We start from the raw sequence: 15,183 nt of genomic DNA, 5'->3' as shown, positions 1-15,183 counted from the left end.
GTGGATTTCGTAATTTGATAACAGTTATCGATCCTCACTACTGCACTAAGACACTTTCTGAAAATTCCTAAGGTATAAAAACTCACCGAAAAATGTAGTTTCATTTACCCCAGTACATCTTTGCAAACCACGTTTGTGATATCGCCTTTTTGTGCTAAGATGATCAGGCTACTGGCAGAGCTAACTCTGGAACATGTGAAACAGAACTACCCAGCCCTTTCAAGTCGAAAAGAACATGCTTCTTTATTTTTAAAGGAGATTCCAAGTACCAATTTCCACGTCTGTAATGTCTGCAGCTTTTGAGATATAGGTATCCCCATAAAAATAATTCAACCCCCTTTTCAGCCTTCCCTTCCCCCATTCCTTAAGAGGATTTTCCGAAAACAAATATTTGAGATATACGTATCCTCATAAATATAATTCAACTCAATTTTCAGTCCTTTCCACCCCCTCACCCCCTTAGGTTGATTTTACGAAAACAAAATAAGACGTGTTTCTTTTCTAAAGGAGATTACCAGATTTCATGTCTGTAACATCTTCAGTTTTTTAGATATAAGTATCCTCATAAAAATAATTCAATCTTTTTCACTTCCTTCCGCCCTCCCCCCTTAAGTGGATTTTCCGAAAACAAAAAAAAATGTGTTTTTAAGGAGCTTCAAAATATCCATTTTGACGACTGTAACATGTTGCGTTTTTTAGAAGTAAGTATCCTCATGAAAAGTATTCAACCCATTTTTCAACTTTTTTTCACTCCCCTTAAGGGAATTTTCCGGAAAAAATACATGTTTCTTTATTTTAAAAGGACATTCTAAATACCAATGTTTATGTCTGTAAACTGTTAAGTTTTTGAGATATACTCAGTTAAACAATTCACCTCTTTTCACCCCCTTAGTGACGGAATATCCAAAAATCCTTCCTTAGTAAGCACCCACACTAATATAAATGTATCCCCAAAATATCATTCTTTTATGTCTAGTAGTTTTGGCTCGGCGATGATGAATCGGTCAGTCCGTTAGAACACGTTTTATACATATATTATTATTATTATTATTATTATTATTTTATTGAGCCTGCGTGGCTCAGACGGCAGCGCGTCGGCCTCTCACCACTGGATACCATGGTTCAAATCCCGGTCGTTCCATGTGAGATTTGTGCTGGACAAAACGGAGGCGGGACAGGTTTTTCTCCGGGTACTCCGGTTTTCCCTGTCATCTTTCATTCCAGCAACACTCTCCATTCTCATTTCATAGCATCTATCAGTCATTAATAAATCACTTTGGGAGTGGCGACCCCATCGTACTAATAGCCTATATCTGCTTCATTCATTCCATCCCTGACCCGGTCAATGACTGGAAAACAGGTTGTAGGTTTTTCATTATTATTATTATTATTATTATTATTATTATTATTATTATTATTATGTGCGTATGGACCCAGTGGATCACGCAAAGCTCTAACGATTCTGTTTTCTGAGTTGCCAAACAGCTCTCATTCTTTCTCCGTGGATCCTTTTTCGTTCTTCTGTCCACTTTGCTCCAGTCTTCTTTTTCACTTCGTTCTCTGGTTGCACTTTCCATCCGTTAATTTCTTTTCCTATAGAGGTTTCTGTCCGCGGTGTCAGTTGAATTCATCTGGGCTTTTTCCAAATCCTTCTTCACTTCCAGTACCCACGGAATATTTTTTAGATGTTCTATATAGGTGAGAATCTTGTGTGTCAGTCTACTTGCCGGCAGTCGGCGAACGTGCCCATAAAATTTCAGACATCCTTTGCAGATGTCTGCTGCAATGTTGGAAAGCTCTTCTGTCACTTTGCGTGATCTCAGTCTATAACCACCTTCTGTTTTTCGGGGGCAGAGATTTTTCCTCAGGATTCTTCTTTCTTCTTTTAAAATGTTTTCTAGGTCACCTTTCCCGTTTAGTGTTAAGGGTCTCACTGGCATATAAGAATTCGGACTTTATTACTGTATTATAGTGTCTGATCTTTGCATGGCGGGACAAGCACTTTTTATTGTATATGTTGTGAACCCTACCGTAGGCTTTCCGAAGTTTTTGTAGGCGAATTTTCTGGGCAGCCTTCTCGCCTCTCATTGGTTCAAGTATTTCTCCCAAGTACTTGAAGTGTGGTACTCGGTTGATTTGCCCATATGCCGTGTTCAAATTTTGGATGTCAAGTTTTGAGCAGAAGAACTTGGTATTTTCAAAGGAAATTTGTAGGCTAACCTATCCAAGCACATTCGCTAAGGGTTTCAATCTGTTTGACGGCTGTGACTACATCTGTCAATATGGCCAGGTCATCTGCAAAAGCGAGGCAGGATCAATACCGTCTTTAGGTCCTCCTAACCGTATGGGGCGCCAGTATCCCATGCCTTTCAATGCCTTCTCCCACTCGCGGATGACTTTGTCTAGGACGAGGTTGAAAAGGAGCGGAGATAAGCCGTCACTTTGTCGGACGCCAGTTTTAATCGGGGATGGTTTAAAGATCTCCCCCATTAATTTAACTTTGGAGATAGTGTCAGTGAGTGTTGCCTTGATGAGGTTGAGGGTCTTGGAGTCAAGCCCAAGTTCCTCAAGAATAACGAAGAGAGACTGTCGAACAACCGAGTCGTACGCTTTCCTGAAGTCAATATATATATATATATATATATATATATATATATATATATATATATATATACACAACTATTTTTTTCAATTTTGCAACCCCATTAAGCGAATTTCCGAAAACAAAAGAACACGTGTGTCTTTATTTTAAAAGAAAATTTCAAACACCAATGTTCATGCCTGTAACATCTTCAGTTATTGCGGTATAAGTATCCGTATAAACAGAATTCAACCCCTTCTCCAGTCCTTTTTTACAACCTACTTAAGTGCATTTTCCGAAAACAAATAATACGTGTTTCTTTATTTTCAAAAGAGTTTAAACCAGCTTTCACATCTGTAACATGTTAAGCTTTTGAGATATATTGTAGATATGCTCATTTAAAAATTTCGCCCCCCCCCCTCCCCCGCTTGACTCTCTGTTCTTAAGTGAATTTTCTAAAAATAAAAAATACGTGTTTATTTTTAAAGGAGATTCCAAATACCAATTTTCATGTCTGTAACGTCTTCAGTTTTAGAGATATAAGTATCCTCATAAAAGGTATCCAACCCCTTTTTCACCACACTTAAGGGAAATTTCCCAAAACAAAAAAATACGTGTTTCTATTTTAAAGGAGATTTCAATTATGAATTTGTATGTCTCTAAACTGTTAAGTTTGAGATATAGTTATGCTTGTTTCAACAATTCAACCCCCCTTTTCACCCCCTTAGCGACGGAATATCCAAGAATCCCTCCTTAGCGAGTACCTGCGCTCTAATATAAATGTAGGCCTATATCCAAAATTTAATTATTTTTGTGTCCAGTAGTTATGGCTCGGTGTCAGTCAGTCAGTCAGTCAGTACGTTTATATACAGTATATACGAATAGATTAATGGTCCTATCAATAAATACTACAATGAATTTATGCATAAATAAATTTTCGATCATTTATGTCTTGTACTTTCCTTACCGTACCGGCTATGATAACAGAGATATTTGTGAAGTTCGATTTTTGTTGCAAAGTTCATATCAACGCCGAACCACGAGAAATTGGGTGAAAAGAATGTAATAAAATTCGGTATATAAAGTCTTAATCTGTTTACCCTCCAGTGTTTGTTCTTCCCTCAGACTCAGCGAGGGATCCCACCTCTACCGCCTCAAGGGCAGTGCCCTGGAGGGTGAGACTTTGGGTCGGGGGTACAACTGGGGAGGATGACCAGTACCTCGCCCAGGCGGCCTCATCTGCTATGCTGAACAGGGGCCTTGTGGGGGGATGGGAAGATTGGAAGTGATAGACAAGAAAGTGGGAAGGAAGCGGCCATGGCCTTAATTAAGGTACAGCTACAACAGCATTTGCCTGGTGTGAAAATGGGAAACCACGGAAAACTATCTTTAGGGCTGCCGACAGCGGGGTTCGAACCCACCATCTCCCGAATGCAAGATCTCAGCTGCGCGCCTCTAACCGCACGGCCAGCTCGCGCAGTTACAGCAATTAACCGCTGATTACAAAACGTGTTTTGTGAAGCGTGTGACTGGTGGCGAAATGCGAGCGCTATTCATTTAACGTGACGAATATGACAGCGAAGAAAAATTAACTTGCTTGGACCGGCTGTGATTAACAGCTAGTGTCATGACTACCTGTCTATTTAATATTTATTACCAGTTAAATTGTTTTGATATAAATTAGTACCTGTCCCATTGGATTTTGTTAATAGAAAGTTATCTATTTTATATTCTGGAAATTATACTGCAATCTTTCATTCATTCTTTCTTTCTTAATCCTTTTACCAACCAGGGTTGGCTTTTTCCCCTCGGACTCAGCGAGGGATTCCACCTCTACCGCCTCAAGGTCAGTGTCCTGGAGCGTGAGATTTTGGTTCTGGAATACAACTGGGAAAGAGGATCAGTATATCACTGAAGCGGCCTCACCTGCTATGCTGAACAGGGGCTTTGCTGGGGAGGTGGATTTGAAGATTGGAAGAGATAGACAAGAAAGAGAGTAGGAAGTGGCTATGGTCTTAAGTTAGGTACCAAACCATAATTTGCCTGGAGGAGAAGAAGTGGGAAACCACGGAAAACTACTTCGGGGATAGCTGAGGTGGGAATCGAACACCCCTCTACTCAGTTGACCTCCCGAGGCTGGGTGGACTCCGTTCCAGTCCTCGTAAAACTTTTCAAATTTTGTGGTAGCGCCGGAAATCGAACCCGGTGGCAGCTAATCACACTAACCACTACACCATAGAGGCGGTCAATAATGCAGTCTACTGATTTTTAATACTGAATCTCCCATTATTATTAATGGTTGTGTTGGCAACACTGCGACGCAATTCGTGTATCCGAAGAGCAAACGATGCTCAAGAACATGTACACTGATGAATACGGATATTCACTGAACATGTAAACACAAACAAGTACACGTTTTGAAATTACACATAGGCGGTTACAAACGCTAGTGCGCGAAAATCCGAGATGGAAAGGTAAAACCGAGAGGAAAAGCATTAGCTTCTCATTCTGTTGTCTGGGGTTCGAGTGCTGTTGACAGCAATGATTTTCTACCTGAAAAATACAAGTTTTCGAACACAGTTGAATTTTCTCGAATTTGTCACAAGGGCTAGCGTATCCTCCTCTTATTTGGAGACCCTGTGTTCAATTTCCGGCCAATTTGGCTTGGAACGGGTTTCAGTCAGCTTCGTGAGACCAACTGAGGAATTATTATTATTATTATTATTATTATTATTATTATTATTATTGGTATCACGTCTTATAAACCTGGAAAACGTTTCTGGAAAAGAAAGAAAAATGTACATATTAATAAATAATATAATAATATAATTGCTTCCTTCCTTTCTTTCTTTCTTTCTTTCTTTCTTTCTTTCTTTCTTTCTTTCTTTCTTTATCTGCTTACCTTCCAGGGTTGGTTTTTCCCCTCGGACTCGGCGAAGGATCCCACCTCTACCGCCTCCAGGGCAGTGTCCTGGAGCGCGAGACATTGGGTCGCAGGATACAAGTGGGGGAATGACCAGTACCTCGCCCAGGCGGCCTCACCTGCTATGCTGAACAGGGACCTTGGAGGGGGAGCGGAAGATTTGGAAGGGATAGACAAGGAAGAGGGAAGGAAGCAGCCGTGGCCTTAAGTTAGGTACCATCCCAGCATTTGCCTGGAGGAGAAGTGGGGAAAACACGGAAAACCACTTCCAGGATGGCTAAGGTGGGAATCGAACCCACCTCTACTGAGTTGACCTCCCAAGGCTGAGTGGACCCCGTTCCAGCCCTCGTACCACTTTTCAAATTTCGTGGCAGAGCTGGGAATCGAAACCGGGCCTCCGGGGCTGGCAGCTAATCACACTAACTACTACACCACAGAAGCGGACATATAAATGCTTTACGTCCCAATAATTACTTTTACGGATTTCGGAGACGCCGGAGTTTTTGAAATTTAGTCCCGTAGGAGTTCTTTTAATGAATGAAAATCCACAGCCTATTTCCAGTTATACGACCGGGTCAGGGATGGAATGAATGAAGCCCCGATCTAGCGGCGATGATAGGAATTGTGCCGGCTGCCGAAGCTTGTCGCACTCCTTTGGGGCAATGATTAATGACTGACAGGTGAAATGAAATGATATTGGAGAGTGTTGCTGGAATTAATTTTGACAGGGAAAACCGGAGTTCCCGGAGAAAAACTTGCCCCACCTCCGCTTTATCCAGCACAAATATCACATGGAGTGACCGGGATTTGAACCACGGAATCCAGCCATGAGAGGCCAGCGCGTTGCCGCCTGAGGCACGGAGGCTCCAGGAGTTCTTTTACGTGCCAGTAAATCTACGGACACGAGGCTGACGTATTTGAGCACCTTCAAATACCACCGGACTGAGCCAGGATCGAACCTGCCAATTTGGGATCAGAAAGCGAGCGCCTCAACCGCCTGAGCTACTCAGCCCGGATAAAAAAAGAAAAAATATGACTTAAGCATTTTAGGGATATGTAGCAAATAATACGGAAGGTGCCAAAACGTTATTAGCGATAATTAGCAAACAGATATATTCAAACAACTGATAAAGCTACAGTAGGTACGTTAAAACTACACATTCATTGAGTAGCAGTTCTCACTCTGTTCTCCTAAAGGAGGACCAAAGAGGTGAAGTATTGGCGTACGTTCGTACAGCATCACGTCCTCGGAATCACGTCTTATAAACCTGCTATCTGTTTCATGGTAAGAAAGGAAATACACCTACCTGTACCACAGTATTTTAAAATCCTTTGTTTGAAACTCGATGCATGAACATGTACGTTGTTAAAAACGATGCCTCAATTAAAACAAAAATGCTTAAAAATATAACGAAATATGATCGTATATCACTAAAATATGACCTAAACAATAAAAATGACCGAAATTATCATGTACATATAGAACATAAAATTGCTTTAAACTGGGTCAGGGGCGCGTCTTTCACAGTTTTCTTCAGATTTCGGGAAAAATGAGCTCAGGAAAGAAATAATTTCACTATAAGTTACATTTCTTCTTCTTCTTCTTCTTCTTCTTCTTCTTCTTCTTCTTCTTCTTATTCTTCTTCTTCTTATTCTTCTTCTGTTTACCCCCCCCCCTTCCCACGGTCGGTTTTTCCCCCTGACTCAGCGAGGGATCCCACCTCTACCGCCTCAAGAGCAGTGTCCTGGAGCTTCAGACTCTGGGTCAGGAGATACAACTGGGGAGGATGACCAGTACCTCGCCCAAGCGGCCTCACCTGCTGTGCTCAACAGAGGCCTTGTGGGGAGACGGGAAGTTTGGAAGGGATAGACAAGGAAGAGGGAAGGAAGCGACCGTGGTCTTAAGTTAGGTACCATCCCGGCATTTGCCTGGAGGAGAAGTGGGAAACCACAGAAAACCACTTCCAGGACGGCTGAGGAAGGAATCGAACCCCCCCCCCTCTACTCAGCTGACCTCACGAGGCTGAGTGGACTCCGTTCCAGCCCTCGTACCACTATTCAAATTTCGTGGCAGAGCCGGGAATCAAACCCGGGCCTCCGGGGGTGGCAGCTAATAACACTAACAGATACAGCACAGAGGCGGACTAATTACATTTCATTAGGCCTAATTATTTTGTCTTGTCTTATTACCGAATAAGAACTGGAACATATCTAAAGATATAAACTGAAAATGTAAGTGCCCTTACACGCTGCGTCAAATGGGAAGCGTTTTGACTTCAAGGGGCTACTCAGAATTGTTCAACGAAGCCACCACTATATTGCCGCATTATTCCACTCAGTGAATGCGTTGCGCTCCGAGGGAAGTTTCACTCCAATAATATCACATGCTAATCCAAAGTATTTTTACTCCATAAAACGACCCCATTGGAAACAGCTTCCCATTCGACACAGAATATACGATTGAATTATATGTTAAAATAGCACGTTACATGGGATATTTAGTGTGTGTTTGTAGTAATTTCATGATCATCATAGTGCAGTAAATAGTGAAGTGTAGTAGGTCCTTTAACGTTAAAATAAAACGTATACATAAAAAACTTCGTAATATACAACATATGTGAAGAAAGTACAACGTTTATGGATGGCTATGAAGATAAAACTACAGCGTGGCTCCAGGATCCTTTGCAGAAATACATTATTTGGCATATCTAATCATATTTAATTATGCAGTGAAGAAACTCCAGACAAACTGCGCACAGAAACGTAATGATGGCATTCAGCTGACATATAGTGAACCTGTAGCTCAACACCAGTAGCGTAGCCAGGATGGACTGATGGGGAGGGGTTATAGTCCAACATAATCAAGGTGCTTGTGCATGTGTGGCGCGCCATTTTAAGGACACAGATAAAAAATAAATTATGTTGATATTCAGGCGGTAGCGTGCCGGTCTCTCACCACTGGATTCCGTGGTTCAAATCCCGGTCACTCTATGTGAAATTTGTGCTCGACAAAGTGGAGGCGGGACAGATTATTCTCCGGGTACTCCGGTTTTCCCTGTCGTAATTCATTCCAGCAACACTCTCCAATATCATTTCATTTCATCTGTCATTCATTAATCATTGTCCCAGAGGAGTGCGACAGGGTTGGGCAGCCGGCACAATTCCTATCCTCGCCGCTAGTTGGGGGGTTCATTCATTCCATTCCTGACCTGGTCAAATGACTGGAAATAGGCTGTGGATTTTCATTTTCATTCAGGTTCTAGTACCGGTACACTACAAAATATTACATTAAAAAACAGAACAAAACGAATACGATAAAGGTGAATAATTTTTAGCGAATGGTTTGTTCAGGTTACAATCTAAAATCCAACTTTCGAGGCTTCTTAGAAAATAGATTCAGGAGATCTGTTGGTTTTAAAGATATGTCTCTGTGAATATTCGTAACAGCCAACACTTAGAATCGACTTTCACTTGTTTATTGTCGGTTTCTGTTTATTATATTTTGTAAAATTCCCATGTGGTGGGGGTTCCAACCCCCCAGTAAACCTCCTCCGCTACGCCCCTGCTCAACACGGATCTTTAGTTCACTGTGACTACCACGCTAATAGCTTTATTTTGACGTCGCACCGACACAGATACATCTTATGGCGACGATGGGATAGGAAAGGGCTACGAGCGGAAAAGAAGCGACCGTAGCCTTGATTAAGGTACAGACTCTCCGAAAACCGTAAAAGTAGTTAGTGGGGCTTAAAGCAAATAACGTTATTAAGGTACAGTCCCAGCATATGCCTGATGTAAACATGGTAAACCACGGAAAACAACCTAATTTGAGAGCTTATTCCTCTAAAGTGTTATGTGATCGAGCGTAGCAACCTTTTTATTCTAAAATGTTTAATTTTTATAGCAACTACAGTTAGAAACGTTGTTAGTTTTAACGTTGATACAGTATTATTGGAGAAAATGGAAGCACAATAACTGGAAGGCGTATAGGTCTTCACATGTTAAAAACATGAAAACACGTACTTCAAACCGTGACATCACGTGTAAAACTAACCGTAAAACAGTTCACAGCCCTATATCCTGAAGTCATACGAATACAAGTAGTGAGAAACGGATGACTTATGGTTAGTATTACACGTTTATGGACAATTAGGAGCACTAGTCGTGGTTGTGTAATAAATGTGACAGTGTAAGAACCTATTAAAAAAAAGCTCTTATCATAAAGTGGACAGGTAAAGTTCTTTCCACAAAATCAGTTGCTGAACCTCAGGAAGAGAGTGAAAACATAATTATAACTTACCCTATCATACGCTGCATTTGTGTTGGCTGTCACCTTGTACGCACAGTATGATGGACACAGTGAAAGAAACAATCTCCACTTCGTGAAATCTTGCATTGCTGGAACTGATTTTCAACTTTTATTTCTTTGTCGTCACCGTTACTTGATCCATGGCAGACTGTTGATACAACTCACACAGAACATCACATACTGAGCGAGACATTCCACGATGTGTTTGTCTGGTGACGTTCAGAGACACCTGACTATCGACAGTACGCTTCAGGGTTTACATTCCTTGGCCACTTCGAATCCTCGTATTTCAGGCAAACAATTTTGCAGGGTGCACTTCACAGATTCCCCTGATTGAAATGTCTTCGCAATATCTTCAAAAGGGGTCACACATGTCAAGGAAAAATAAGTGTGGGCAGGTACCACCATAGAGTTAGAGGTGGCACTGGCGCTGCAATCGCGTGCGAAGTTGAACGAGCGCGCTGTTTGGCAAAAATTGTTTGGCACCGTCACTACTGGAGTATTCCGGCTAGTGGTGGGCGAAACTCTCGTTCGAGATACTCGAGACTGACGTCACCACTCTCGATGCATCTTCGAGATCTACGTAGAGATGGGCATAACTCTCGTTTGAGATACTCGAGCCTGACGTCACTTTCTCGATGCATCTCGAGGCACGCTCCAATTGAACCTCAGCCAGGACGAATGTAGCAGAAACAGAAATGATTAGTAAACATTGAACTCGAACTGTTAGCGTGGCTCAGTTGGCTAAATATCATCGTTTGGCATTATCATCCGCTACGTTTTGTAGCGGTTCGAATCTTATCTTCAAATATTTTTGTTTGTTCTTGTTTTGCCATCGGAGTTTCGGCTACCAAACACACACCTGTTCGTGCAGAAACAACCAGATCGCTAATAGAATTAATTAATTGTAACGTTACTAAATATACAAAATAACCAATAGATAATAAAATCTCTTCCACTCCAACACATACAATATACACCAATCATAATGTAAACAAACCTGATTACCTCGTGGCCATGTCATCAGATCAGTTAGCTTTGCATCTGTATTGCACTGAAAATAGTACTCATAATAATGTTGTGTTACGTCAGTCCTAAATGCTAGTTCTTGACAGACGCCTGGGTGTGGGAATTTTGTCCCGCAGGAGTTCATTAACGTGCTGGAAGCCAACGACATGGAATTGTTACCTTTAAAACAGTAGGTGCACTGACAGAACATATTGAACACACTAGGATAAAGATGTAGGGCCTACGTGTTTCGACAGAGGGTTATCGCACTACTCTGTGTTCGGTATTGTACGTTTTGGTTATTACATATTACAGGCTTTGTTTCTCTCAGTTTTGTGTTGTACGTTTTGGTTATTGAATATTGCAGACCTTTTCTCTGTTGTCAAGGTATTTTAACAGAAATAAGTTTGTTTGCGGTAATAAAACCGAATAAATCATCATTTAATTACCGGTTCTACTCTATAACGAAACACCGGAGACCACGGGTACCTTATACCAATATACACAGAAGGTTTCCCTGAACAATTTCCGAAAATTTGTCGATGGAGTTCGGCTTCATCCTGTATACGTGCCTTCAGGTCCGTTTTCAAGGAAACGATCTACTTGTTACCATACTTACATAAAAGTATCGATAGTCCAGAAGGAGACTTAACCCGAGAACGAGTCCCTCATCGGATACATGCACACATATAGCAGTATATGCCATTACCGGTATATTTTACTTTCTGTTCAAATTATTACACAACTCGATACGTCGTAAAAGACATCGTTTCAATAAAATGTTAAAAATATATCACACTCTTCATTACTATTTATTTCACAAACCCAGTCCCCGAACCATAGGAACTAATCAATGAAGGATAAAATATCTTACCTAGCCGAGAATCGAACCCAGAGACCCTTGGACGAAACGCCAGTACGCTAACCAATTCGCCACGGAAACGGACAATGGTTAAGAAAAATGCAGGAAGTACAGGTAGGGAAGTTGACTGCGAGTAGATTATAAAGTACCGTAGTTGGCGTATCGTCATTAGTTGTTATAATGATGTTATTTGCTTTACGTCCCACTAACTACTTATTAAGGTTTTCGGAGACGTCAGTAGTTGATTAACAGGCGAAGTAGGCTATAGTCGAGACTCGAGGGATAACATACCGCATGCGCATGATGTCCCGATTTAAACTTTGAGATAGGATTACGAGTCATGGACTGCATCAGTTGCTCGAAATGCATCGAGAGCTCTCGATACGTTTCCCAGCACTGTCTCGAGACAAAGAGCTCATGCGCCTGACGTCACTATACGACATCGAGATAGCATTATGAGGCACGAACTGCATCGCTTGCTCAGAATGCATCGAGAGCTTTGCATCACGCGACCCATCACTAATTCCGGCTCCATAGCTAAATGGTTAGCGTGCTGGCCTTTAGTCATAGGGGTTCCGAGTTATATTCCCGGCAGGGTTGGGAATTTTAACCATAATTGGTTAATTTCGCTGGCACGGGGGCTGGGTGTATGTGTCGTCTTCATGATCATTTCATCCTCATCACGATGCGCAGGTCGCCTACGGGAGTCAGATCAAAAGGCCTGCACCTGGCGAGCGGAACTTCTCCTAGCACACTCCCGGCAATAAAAGCCATACGCCATTTCATTTTTACTATGGGAGTTTCTCGATAAATTGAAGATAAATTCTCTTAACGAAAAGGTCAGTCTCCTGGGCAGCTTATGGCTGCACAGGGAGGTTTATAAAGGGCAAAGGCGTATCCTTTCACACGTATGTTTATTTGAAATTCATTTTCGTGCAAATAAAATAATGATTTGCGTGACATTTATCGCCATGTGGATTGGTCTACTTGCGCTGACTTCCCGGTTTCTTTCCCTGTCAGCGTGAATGAGATTCTTTGGGCTTTAACCATGAAGACTGAAATTAATGTTTTAGGAAATATACGGGAAAACATTTTTCTTTCATTGAATGGCCATGTCTTTCTAAGCGAACATCCAGAAAATCCAGTGAAAGAGTATACGAATATAGGCATATGTATACATCGTGTTGGCAGATCATATCCGCATGATCCCAGTGTTAGACTAAAATTCAATAGAATGCGTGCGATAACAGCAAATAGCAATAATACCAAATAGGAATACTTAAATGGTCCGCCTCTGTGGTGTAGTGGTTAGTGTGATTAGCTGCCACCCCCCCCCCCGGAGGCCCGGGTTCGATTCCCGGCTCTGCCACGAAATTTGAAAAGTGGTACGACGGCTGGAGCGGGGTCCACTCAGCTTCATGAGGCCAACTGAGTAGAGGTGGGTTCGATTCCCACCTCAGCCATCCTGGAAGTGGTTTTCCGTGGTTTCCCCACTTCTCCTCCAAGCATATGCTGGGATGGTTCCAACCTCCCCATCCCCCCGCAAGGCCCCTGTTCAGCATAGCAGGTGAGAGTTGTATCCCCCGACCCAATGTCTTACGCTCCAGGTCACTGCCCTTGAGGCGGAAGAGGTAGGATCCCTCGCTGAGTCCGAGGGTACACTGGAGGGTAAACAGTTTAAGAAAGAAAGAAAGAAAGAAAATAATAATAATAATAATAATAATAATAATAATAATAATAATAATAATAATAATAATAATAATATTGTCTTTACATCGTAGTGATTACTTTTACGGTTTTCGGAGACGCCGAGGTGTCGAAATGTTGTCCCACAGGAGTTCCTTTACGTACCGGCAAATTTCCGACATGAGGAAGACATTTGAGCACCAAATATCACTGGACTGAGTTAGGATCGAACCTGCCAACTTGGGCTCAGAAAGCCAGCTCCGACGTAAAGCAACTAGCAAAAGAAAAAAGCCAGCTCCAAAATCTTGTCAGCGCTTTTAGGCCAAAAAATCTCGCTTATTCGCTTCGTATGAGAGAGAATGCTTTCTGTCGTTGAGCAGAACTATGCCGAAGTCCTTTCCATTTATTACATTTACACAAAATATAGCGAAATATACGTATCCTCATTTTAAAAGTATGTTGTCAGAAGACTTAACATGAACAGTAAATTGATTTCATTTACTTAACTGCAATGGAACACCGTCCTCTCTTATCGAGCATTTGTCCTGTATTTCTTCTCCTTGGGCTTTCTGTCTACTTGAGAGAAACGTCGCAAGTGTACTATAGTCAATGAGAACGTCTACATGTAAGAATTTAAAACCATACCAATATCCACACAATTTTAAAAGTCCCTTATTTACATTGATGAGCACAGCGGGAGGAGCGTTTTGCCAGATAGCTAAGATTTCAACTCGCGCCGCTGCTACAGTAGAACCTGTTTATCCGAAATCGAGGGGGCGGAGCAACTTCGGTTGACGCGTTTTTTTCGGATGACACATGGTAAATATTTTCGGAACTCGAAATAAAAATGCATAAACTCTGTTAAGCAAAGGTTCATACTGTATATTAACATTAAAATGTTTACATAATGCCACTCACTGTATAAAATCAGTGATTTTCTTCTGAATGTTCTTGGAGCAGCGCTGTCGTGCAGCTATGTTGCGCCACCGTTTAATCAACCATACGTCAGCTGGTGTAGATTCGTCGCTTTGTTCAACAAAGCGCAAAGTAATCTGAAATAATGAAACAATTTTTTGTTACTACTGAACTGAATAGTGTATACAGTTATTTTATTACAGTGCTGTAAATAAAGGGTGTGGTATTGTATTTTAATAAAAATTAGAAATCATTCTTACCTCCAATGCATTAAATCAGTTCTCAGAACTGTTATTGTCAAGGTCGGAGTCATCTGCATAATCTTCATGGCGAATAATACAGAAATAATAATAATAATAATAATAATAATAATAATAATAATAATAATAATAATAATAATAATAATAATAATAATAATAATAATAATAATAATAATAATAATTGTACCAGGAGGTACACCTCTACGCCGCGCATTCGAAATGACCCCCTAAAAGAACCCCTCTATCGATCAAATGTGAAACCAATAATACAACAAGTTAGTACTTTAATCAGAAGATGTCACCACCGAAATATTATGTAATTTTGTTAATGTGTAGTTGCCTAACCTGAGTGAATTTCTCCTTGTTTTGTTTGACAATCATCAACAAGTTTGGACATTTTTTCACAGAGGACACCACTAAAAACTACGATCATGCACCCTGGTGCGAAGTGAAAGAACCCATAAGTTAAAGAAGTTTTGTATTTCTAGGTTTTTTAACTATTTGATGTTCATTTATTTTTGGGTTGGCAATATTTACCTTTTCTTTCCGCCAGTTTTGAAGCCAACCAATTACTAATTTCTGTAATTAATTCTCTACCTATCACAGGCTTCTTCTCCGATTCTGAGTGTTACTTTTGAA

The 15,183-nt window shown here is 41.2% G+C and overlaps 1 protein-coding gene across 1 annotated transcript in view; it reads right to left on the bottom strand.

The window, feature by feature from the left end:
• LOC136876294 (juvenile hormone esterase) overlaps positions 1 to 9,961 on the bottom strand; it is a 533,707-nt gene extending 523,746 nt beyond the window's left edge. Inside the window, exon 1 of the mRNA XM_068228365.1 lies at positions 9,805 to 9,961. The gene's annotated coding sequence lies outside the window, so the exon portion shown is untranslated. The remainder of the gene's footprint in view (positions 1 to 9,804) is intronic.
• Positions 9,962 to 15,183: the final 5,222 nt, after the last annotated feature.

The sequence above is a fragment of the Anabrus simplex genome, chromosome 6, assembly GCF_040414725.1.
Source record: "Anabrus simplex isolate iqAnaSimp1 chromosome 6, ASM4041472v1, whole genome shotgun sequence".
NCBI classification, from domain to species: Eukaryota; Metazoa; Arthropoda; class Insecta; order Orthoptera; family Tettigoniidae; genus Anabrus; species Anabrus simplex.
This window is presented reverse-complemented; position numbering and strand designations above follow the sequence as displayed.